Consider the following 9779-nt stretch of genomic DNA (forward strand, 5'->3'; position numbering starts at 1 on the left):
AGGAGATGCATCCTAACTCACATCTTGATCTTTTTGGTATGTCAATGAGCTGTGCTGACAGACTTGACTTGAATCCAACTCTTTAAAGTCTGCCGTGCCTGTTCATTCTTATCTGGGTTACTATTGACCATGAGACAAAGTTCACCATTCAGCCTTTTTAGAAACAACCTTTTGAAAGTACAAGATATTTTGAGAAGCAAACAGATGAAATGAATGAAGTGGCATGAATGGTAATTGGCAGTGCATACATGTTTCAGAGGGTGCTCCAGGGGGAGGGGCAGAGACTACAGTTCTGTTTTGCAGGGACCATGGTGACCACGAACCCCACAAAACTGGCCACTGTATTTGTGGACACCTGTCAAGATGGATAGTCTGCTCTGGGTTAACTTCATGTAAGTGTTTCATACTGAATAGGAAAAGCTCGGTCAGCATGACATGGAGCTTTATCTGTCTATCTCAGTAGGAACAGCTGTGGCTTGGTGCAGGCACAGAGCTGGACAAATATCCAAAAGAGCTACAATGTCTTCTGCTCTGTCACTGGACACAACAAGATGCTGCTCAGTAGAAGTTTCTCTGATGATCTGGAAGGGAAGCACAGATTCATGCCAAAAAGAAATCTGCTGACCTGACACAGGGACTGTTCTCCCGCTCTGATCTTATAAGTACACATGCGAGCAAGTATTAAATGTGCAGGAGCTCCATGATGTCTCCTCAGGAATTGTTCTCAAATGTTCTCATTGATTAACAATGCTTCATTTGGCAAATGTCATATCAGTAAGTAGAAAGGCTTTTGTTCCTTTATGCTTCTGTCCTTACTTCTTAACCTGTCTTACTTCACACTTTATGTAAATTCAGCAATGACTTCTTTGGATTCTTCCCTCAGCCCATTCTCTGACCTTCCCAAAGGCTATCTCCACCCGGGGCTGTCAAAGTTTTCTGACAGCACAATCCACACACCAGACTGCCTTTTCCTTGAAGTTCTTGGAAAGTTTCTATTTTCTACCCAACTCACAAATACCAACTCCCATCAGTATTGTAATACCATGCCTCTTTTTGTAGCACACACTGCTATCCCTAATCTCCAACTTGTGGGGTTTTGCCTACTTTTTAAATGTCTAGCTTTTAGGTTAGGGAAAGTGTTTTAGTCTTGCTCTTGGACGGTTTCAAGCTCACAGTTGATACTTAGCAAAACAGAAATAACAGTCTGCATTTTTATTGTATTATTGTAGGAAGAATGTGCACAAAAGGTCAGACTCTATTGCCCCACATCTTAGCTGAAGTTGTCAGCTGCCATAGGTTTGCAGAAGCCAGAATCAGTCCCACCCAGGGACGGTCTCCTTTCCCTGGTAGTGGTTCACACCGAGTTTCAGCCAGAACTCCATCCTGGGGCAGAGAAGCGTCTTTCTTTGAGTATTTCAGCACTTCCTCTTCTGTCTGGAACTTCTAAAGCATCATAAAGAAGGAATGTATTAGTGGCTGTGAAAGCTGACTGAAGCTTTTTACGTAAAGAATGACTTGGTGTGAATAACTATATCTGTTACTTTCCTTACAGCTTAGGTTATTGGAAGATGTGGCTACATGATACCTCATGAACTGGACACTAATTCCTATTAAATCTACCAGGGGAAAAATAAATAAGTAAATAAATGTGCCCCAGATGAATCCTTAGGACTCATAAAATGATGAAAATATCCTTTCTACTTTTTTTAAGATTTTTTTTTTTTTTTTAATAACGAAGTTACATATTTTTCAACTGATCATGGGTTTTGAGAACTGATACACAAAGGCTGGATGTTTGGAACTGGCAAAGGTATACAGAGTAGACAGTAAGTAGCATTTTTGGGAGATACACAGTGATATATAGTAGGCCTCCATATTGCCATGGTCTACATACATGTACCTGTATATCAAGCATCCACTTTTGCATTAGAATGCTAAGTATCTCTCTATGTACATATTAAAACTCTGACAACACACTTATGTGCACTTGGGCTAATCTTGATATATTTATTTTCTATAAGACAGGTGCCCACATAATGGATACTTTATTTATATTTTTTATTGAAGAAATATTATTGCTGCCCTAGGAAGCATTTGAAATACAGAATGCTGGGAAAGTGTGATGTAGAAATAGTAGTACTTGTTTGCCATTTTCTGAAATTCTTCTTACAGCCACAGTTGTAGAGGCAAGACCATAAGCTAGCTGGACTTATGGTTTTATAAACTATTGTTATTGCTATGTACATAAACAGAATTATATTTTATGCAGAAGAAACATTCTCAGAAACAAAGCAAGTTGCAAAAATTAAGAAGTCATATGGTTAGCACTTAAACAAATCCAGCCCTTACAGGAGGTGCCATTAGAATGCTCAGTGCAAAAGTATCAGTGGTTGTAAATGGTTACACCAGTAGAGCAAAATACTAGAAGGACTTGGATCTACAGGATTCAGTTAAACAGGTATTAAGCTAACAATATTTTATTTGTAGTTTAAAATGTTGTCATTGTGTATCTATATACCATAATATGGAGGAGGGTGAATGGTTCCCTTTGTATTTCTCTTGAGCAGCACAGCCCAGAGTATTTAGCTCACACTTTGAGAATTGCTGCAGCTGTGTCAGATTCAGATTTTCTGAGAATGCTAAAAGGCAAATAAATGAGATTACACATGAAGAGGACCGTCAGTTTTTTCCAGTTCCTTGGGGTATTCACAACTTGTTTCAGAAGACAGAGGATTAGCTTTCCCTTTATGCCTTAGAAAACTTAATTCACCTAAGGAAACCAACTGTTCATCTGGACCTAATTTGAGTCACTAGATATGATGGTAGTTTGTATAAGTGGAGATAATCAGACCTTCTCACGTGTTGGATTCTGGTCGGCTTGCACAGTCTATTTCAATAACAGTATTAAGCTTAGCTCTATAGTTCCCTGACCTTTCTTTGCAGAGTGTTCACAGGGATGAATAAAGAACACATAAAGGGTTTATGGTAACGGTACTTGTGGCAAATACTACAGGGTAAAGCAGCAGGAAATATTCCCTTGTTTCACCCTCCTGTTGCATATTCCTCTAGCAGCCAGCTCAAGTGAGGTCATGCAATCTGCTGACCAGCTGGCTTTCCCACATAAAGTTTCCTTTAGAAAGTATCATTTAGACTCATGCCAGCTGCTGCTGTCATTACTTTTCTACAGTCATTGAAATGCTGAAATGAAATGCTTTGACTGAAGTCCAAAAGCAAGACTGTTAATTCAAAAGTACTTGATTTTGATTAGAGTATATAACTGCTTGACAAATACATTCATAAATTCAGAGGTAGAATTGCAGAACTTCAAACACCAACAATAGCTAAGAATTTTTAAATACCATTACAAACACTGCTGTTCTGTATTTGTTAACCTAAATACTGGAAGATGTTATTAAGGAATGTCATGTCTGCTACTGGGATTATGTGAAGATTAATTTCATGTTTAAATATAAGCAAATATATTCATCTTTACCATCTCTTCAATTTTAAAAATTATGTTAAAGAATAGTCTGTCTCTTGCAAATGGAACTCTTCTATTTTACATATACCTTTTATATTCTTCACTCACAAAATGACGCTAATAATATAACACTGAAAATACATTCCAATACACAAGGAGAGGAGAGTTTACACCCTGTTCATCTGAAATCCATAATATCTAGATGATTATAAACATATATTTTTCTTTCATTAGGCAACAAGAGTTCATAGCATCTCCCAGTACAATTTCATATTAATATCAAATTCAAGCATATACATATCTTGCATATGAAAGATGTACTTTATTAATGATCACCAAATGTCCAGAGGAAAAAAGCTTAGCTGATGACTCTCATGAGGATGACAAATCTACCCACATAAATCACCGACTTACTGATCTTATTTTTTGTAAGGAGAATACTGCTTTGATTATGTATAACTTCCTGTGGAAAGCATAAAGCTGTGGCACTTACTAGTGATATTTATGGCAGCACAGTGCAGACTTAAAATCATCTTAGTGACTATTTTCAGTAGCCAGTTGCCAAAGATTTGACTTCAATGTAATTAGGCTTTATTCTGTTTTTATATTTATTTTCATTTACACATCTATCAAGTCAGTGATCAGGAACAGATTAGTGAGACAATATAAGCATACTGTATCCATATGGCAGGAACAGGATGAAAGAGAGAGAAACATATTGAAGACAGATAATTCAGATCTGGATTAACATTAAGCTTCAGACCTGAACCTGAAGTTCAGATTTGTGCTGCAACCTAACTCTGTGTAGAGATCTTACCCCACAGTACCAAAAATCTCACAGGCCAAATGAGTAAGTTTCAGCTCACAGGTAAAAGAAAATCACAAACTCCTTAATATCTTCACTTTGATACACCAGGCATCTAATTTCTATAAACCTGCATTACACTGCAAAATTAATGAGTTACATCAATTTATGCCAGTCTGAAAAACTGTATCCCTTCAATTTCAACTGAATTCAATCTGAAAGAAACATATGAGAGAAGGTTGGATCTCAACTGATTAGGCTAGAACTAAAATGCCATTCTGTCTCATTTTCCTGCCTCTTCCTGCACTTGGAAGAGGCAGGAAATTCCTTTTTCCAAATTCTACTTGAGCAGCCTGCCCTTAAAAATTCCCCTGAAATACAGACAATGAGATTACAAGAACCTCATGTATCCCCTTTGCATCCCAGAACAGGCCTCAGAAGTTGCCATTTGTTGTCATTTACTTTCAGCTGAAAACACTGGCTTTTTCCTTGCCCCTTTCTCTCTCTGGACAATTTTAGCTCTCTAGCTATGTTGTTTAACTTACTAAAGTGTTTGTTTGGGGCAGTACTTGAAATGAAAGACATTATAGAACTTAACATTCTATAGTATTGCCTCATACTTCTCTGAATAGATAATATCGTTGACACAAATGGCTGAACAAAACAAAACAAAACAAAAAAAAAAGCCATGAGAACTGAAGATGTGTGGGCACTGAAATATTTCAAGAATTGAATAATGCTTTCCTTTATCTCTTAAGTCTGACATATGACAATGTTTCTTGAACGCTTCAGGACTGAATGATGGAGAAGATGAAAAAGCCATTTAAGAAATGCCTTTCTTATTCCAAATCCTTTACTTCACATTTCAACAGTATGCCCGAGTTGGATATAATGTTTCTTTCACTTATGGCAATGCATAATCCACAGAAATGGTACTGGTCACAATTCAGTCCCATCCTCCCCCTCTCCAAGTAACGATTGTAAGTTTAAACTGGTCTTTGGGAAGAGTGATCTCTAGGAAATGTTATTTTATTGTAACTTCTAACAGTGGATTTCAATGATATTAGTAATCGGAGAAGGCTGTGGTTTTTCTCAGGATGGGGAAATCTCCAGTGTTTCTAGTAGCCAAAAATCTTCAGACTTCTAGGAAATGTCCAGACTCCTTTAACTGTGCAAAGGGCCAGAAAATTAAATTCATCTTTGAATGAAGCCAGCAAGATTCTGCTCACAACAGAGAACAGCTTACCAGTGTAAGCTGCTCTCTTAATTTTGAAGAAGCCTAGGAAATAATAAGATAAACATTTTTCTTATATTTGTTTATTTCAGCCCTTGTCCTCTCAGGTGTGGACCGTGTCTACTTATGGCAAGAACAACCCAGGAATTCAGTGGCTGTCTGCACTGCCCCATACCCAGTTGGCCCTGGGGCCAAATTGCAACATGAGCCAAGGGCTGAAGGGGATGGTCTTGTCCTCACTTAGTGAGGATACAAAGAAGAGCAGCTGAAATGAAACATAAAATGGCAGTTTATCTGCTGAAAGTGCAGCAACAATGGCTGGGGAACAATCCTTGGTGATGCCTCAGAATAAGGTCTCCAACCTCTCTATCAAATTCAAAAACTGTTTTTTGTTTGTTGTTGTTTTTTTTAGCATTCCTGTTCTAGCCAAAGATATAACAATGCCATGTGCAATGACATGCAAATTCACCAAGATCTATCCAGAGTGAAGGACTTCGGATTAATGAAAAAGTCCTTTCAGTACTTAAAGGGGACTTACAAAAAAGCAATATTCTACATCCGCAGATAGTGATAGGACAAAGGGAGATGTTTTTAAACTAAAAGAGGGCAGATTTAGATTAGACATTAGGAACAACTTCTTTACTCAGAGGGTGGTGAGGTACTGGAACAAGTTGCCCAGAGAAGCTGTTGATGCCCCATCTCTGGAAGTGTTCAAGGCCAGGCTGGATTGGCCTTAGAGCAACCTGGTCTTGTGCAAGGTTTCCCTGCCCATGGCAGAGGGATTGGAACTAGATTGTCTTTCAGATCCCTTCCAACCCAAGCCATTTTATGATTCTATGGAAATCTCATATTTTGGAAGTATAGTGTTTGCCTGAACCACACTGAAACCAGCATCTTCTTTGTTTTTTCACTGTAACACAGGCAAATTTTAAGATTAAGGAAAGTAAAATTAAAAAATTACCTGCATTTCAATTTTTGACCAGGCATATTTTGCCCTTTATGGGTCACTTGCTATACTCTAAGCAGGTCTTCCACATAAAAAATATTACATAAGCTATGAATGATACAAGATACTTTAAGTATCCACCTTCTGTTTGGCTAAGACCTTAATTTCCTAACACTCTACAATATATCTCAAGGAGATATCTATTTCATGATATCATATTTTATAAAAGTGGCAGCACTACATTTGCAAGAGTTGCATGCAAAGGCAGATCACCTTGCTTCAGAAGCCTTGTGAAAACACCTATTTTTCCTTTGCAGTGCAGCGTGTAGCAGCGACATAGTGAGTCAAGAAAGTTTCCTTTCTAATAAAATTGAAGCTTCATATGGAAAATTACCACATGAACAAATGAGACCTTAGTAGAACGATCTCAGAGAACTCAGGGAAATTGCCTATCCTGTACGTAAAGACAAATGACTAAACTCGATAGTATAAATATAGTTTTTTATGACCCAAACTGTAAAGAGTTTAAATTCCTTAAAAATGTGTGGGTAAAACCTATTTTTAAACAAAGACATCTCTAAATTTTTTTCAAAAATAATTTAGATGCTGTTGTAGTTCCTTACTACATGTGGTCAGTTTGAAGCAGACCAAACTTTGTTCTAATGTGACCATGAACATTGCTGACTCCTTAAAAACAACGATTACAGTGATCATGTCTGACATTTCAGCAGCATCAGCAGAATTTGTAAGAAATACAATGTTTTTATTTAAGGGACAATTTGTCCCCAAGAGGGACATATTTTGTATTTAGGCAGGGGCTTATAAAATAGCAAATCTAACACCTTTTTTTTTCTGCCTCCATGCCTAGCTCCACAACAAGAAGCCATGAAGAGACTCTGCTGTGGGATGGAGGAGACCATGCCTACAGCCTGTGCTTGAGTGGTGACAAAGGTCTACATAGAAGATCTAGGATGCCTTTTCCAAAACTTCCAGTGCTGTCAGTCTTGGCTCCACAGTAGGAGCCTGAGCCCCTTTCCAGCAGAGTGGTGAAGTCCAGTCAGGCTGCAGACCTGGAGTGCACAGCCTTACCCTGGAAAGGTTCCTGCAGCTCCCTGAGCAAGAGCTGCAGACGCTGGAATCTGCAGGCGGCTGGAGCCAGACACTGCCTGGCAGTGTTACATCTGGCCAGGTTCAGAATCCAGGTCAGGTTCAAATTCTCTGAAAGTTTGTTAAATCTGAGACATTTTGGACAAGACACTCAAGACTCAACAAAAAGGCATTTTTAAATGAAATTCTTTCACTGTGCAATTCACAACAAATACTAACTGTGAGTTAGCTCATTATGTAAACAGCAAAGTGTTGAATTTTGGCTGCCTTCAATACCTCTACTCTACTGCACTTTTCTAACCAGAATATCAGTGTCTAGTATGATTATAATTAAGCTTCTTTCTCTTGATACTTATGTGAGTGTTATCACACTGTCTGATTTTTTTTACAGTCACTGTTAAATGTTATTCCCCACAAAGCCCTTAACATAGGAAAAATAAGTCCATTTTGAAGCCCAAGGATAAAACACCAGATGTAAATACAGGCTTATTTGTGGATGCACCAAAATATGAACTTAATTTTTGGAGTCCTCATTCTTACCATCTATGCTGACCTTAGAACCTCTGTCTCCATCTTTTTCCCTTCAGTCCAGCATTACAGTCTCAACTCCACAATTTCATCTTTCAGCTGCATGTATTTAATTATGAGTCACTATCCCAAAAGAAGAACAAAGTGATTATACTTCCATGTGAATTTGCTGAATGTTAATCTGGTTATAGATACACAAATGAAAATAATGTATGAGCATATAAATAGAAAACAAAAGCTTTATTGTGGCTTCTTTGAAAGTCTGGAACGCATCTCAGAAGACAAGAAGGAAACCAAGAAAAGTCTTGATTCCAGCTGATAAATGTTTGTTCTCTAAAGGTTTTAATCCATGGCAGAGAAGGATAATGAATCATGTTCAACATCAGTGGCTAAATCTATTAATTCCATTTTTATTTTAGGGATAAGAATACTCCAGCAAAATTCATCTAAAAATGAGCTGTAGAGGTGTTTAACTAATCAGCATATAAATAAAAATAGCTAGGAATTATCAGTGTTAAGTGTTGAAATATTTTGAGAATTTCTCTGATCCTTGATATCATTATTTTCCCTTAACTGTGGTTGGGTTTAGTTGATGTTTGTTTGTTTGTTTGTTTAATTTCCATTAGCTGAATGTGGATTTTGAAATAGGCTCACTTAGAAATATATAAACTACATTCTCAGACCTTCTTCTCTTCCCTTGCATTACACAATGTTTCCCTAGTGAATAATGAATCCCCGCAAGGGACTTTCCAGACCCATTTTCTGTGATTGTGTCCAGCTATTCTGTGCCCCAGATAAGCAATATATCCACAAAATGGAAAAAATTTCTTCCATTCTTAGTTTGTGAGAAGAGGTAAATAGGACTTCTAGAAGGAAAAAATAATATTAATAATAAAATAAAAGTAAGACTTAGCAGAATGGCACAGATATGGGATATAACTTCATATGTACCTGTACTTTCATAGTTTTGATTATCATTTTAATTCTTTATTCTATTCACCCAGGGCCTCTGGGGAGATACGTATATCATTGTCACAGGCAAAAGGTCACAATTTTAAGGAGCTTCAGTACCATCCCTCTAGAGCAACCATCATAGCTCCTCTTGCCTTTAGTGCAGGTACAACACTGAGAAGCAGAACTTTTTGTTCTAGGAAAGGAAGGTCTACAGCAAGCTCTAATCCTGTTTTTGTGGCATCACAACAGTATCCAGAGCAACTAAATGTGATCTGGTACAGAAAGGAATGTGACTTCAAGTGCCAGCAGATGATGGATGACTGAGGAGCAAAAATCCTGTTGTCATGCAAATACCCCCAGCAATGGCATATGCATGAGGCAGATGAAATACACACATCCGACATATGCACAGAAAAAAAAAAAAAAAAAAAAAAAAAAAAAAAAAAAATTGCTTTCGGAAAGTTTCATTTCTGCCTCAGAATATGTTTTAGTCACCACAGCAAAACACTTTGATGGACAGAGAAAGCCAAAGATAGGTGACCCCAACAACAGAGTCCCCAAGGTACTTCCATTAGTCACTGACTGGATATTCGTTTAAAAAGGCAGTGAGAAGTATATAAACAATTACATCCGTTTTTTGCATTTTTCATTAGATTTTCAGAGTTTACTTATTATCTGTGTTGAATTAACCATATAGATGAGAAAACAAGGATAAAACCAGAGC

At 37.6% G+C, this 9779-nt stretch overlaps 1 long non-coding RNA gene across 1 annotated transcript; it reads left to right on the forward strand.

Moving 5' to 3' along the window:
* The first annotated feature begins 299 nt into the window (after nt 1–299).
* On the forward strand, nt 300–8567 carry LOC309878407. Its single transcript, XR_014317538.1, has 3 exons — nt 300–392; nt 5613–5873; nt 7335–8567. It is a non-coding gene; the product is annotated as an uncharacterized lncRNA (long non-coding RNA).
* The last annotated feature ends 1212 nt before the right edge of the window (nt 8568–9779 follow it).

The sequence above is a fragment of the Aythya marila genome, assembly GCF_965140915.1.
Source record: "Aythya marila genome assembly, chromosome: 5".
NCBI lineage: Eukaryota > Metazoa > Chordata > Aves > Anseriformes > Anatidae > Aythya > Aythya marila.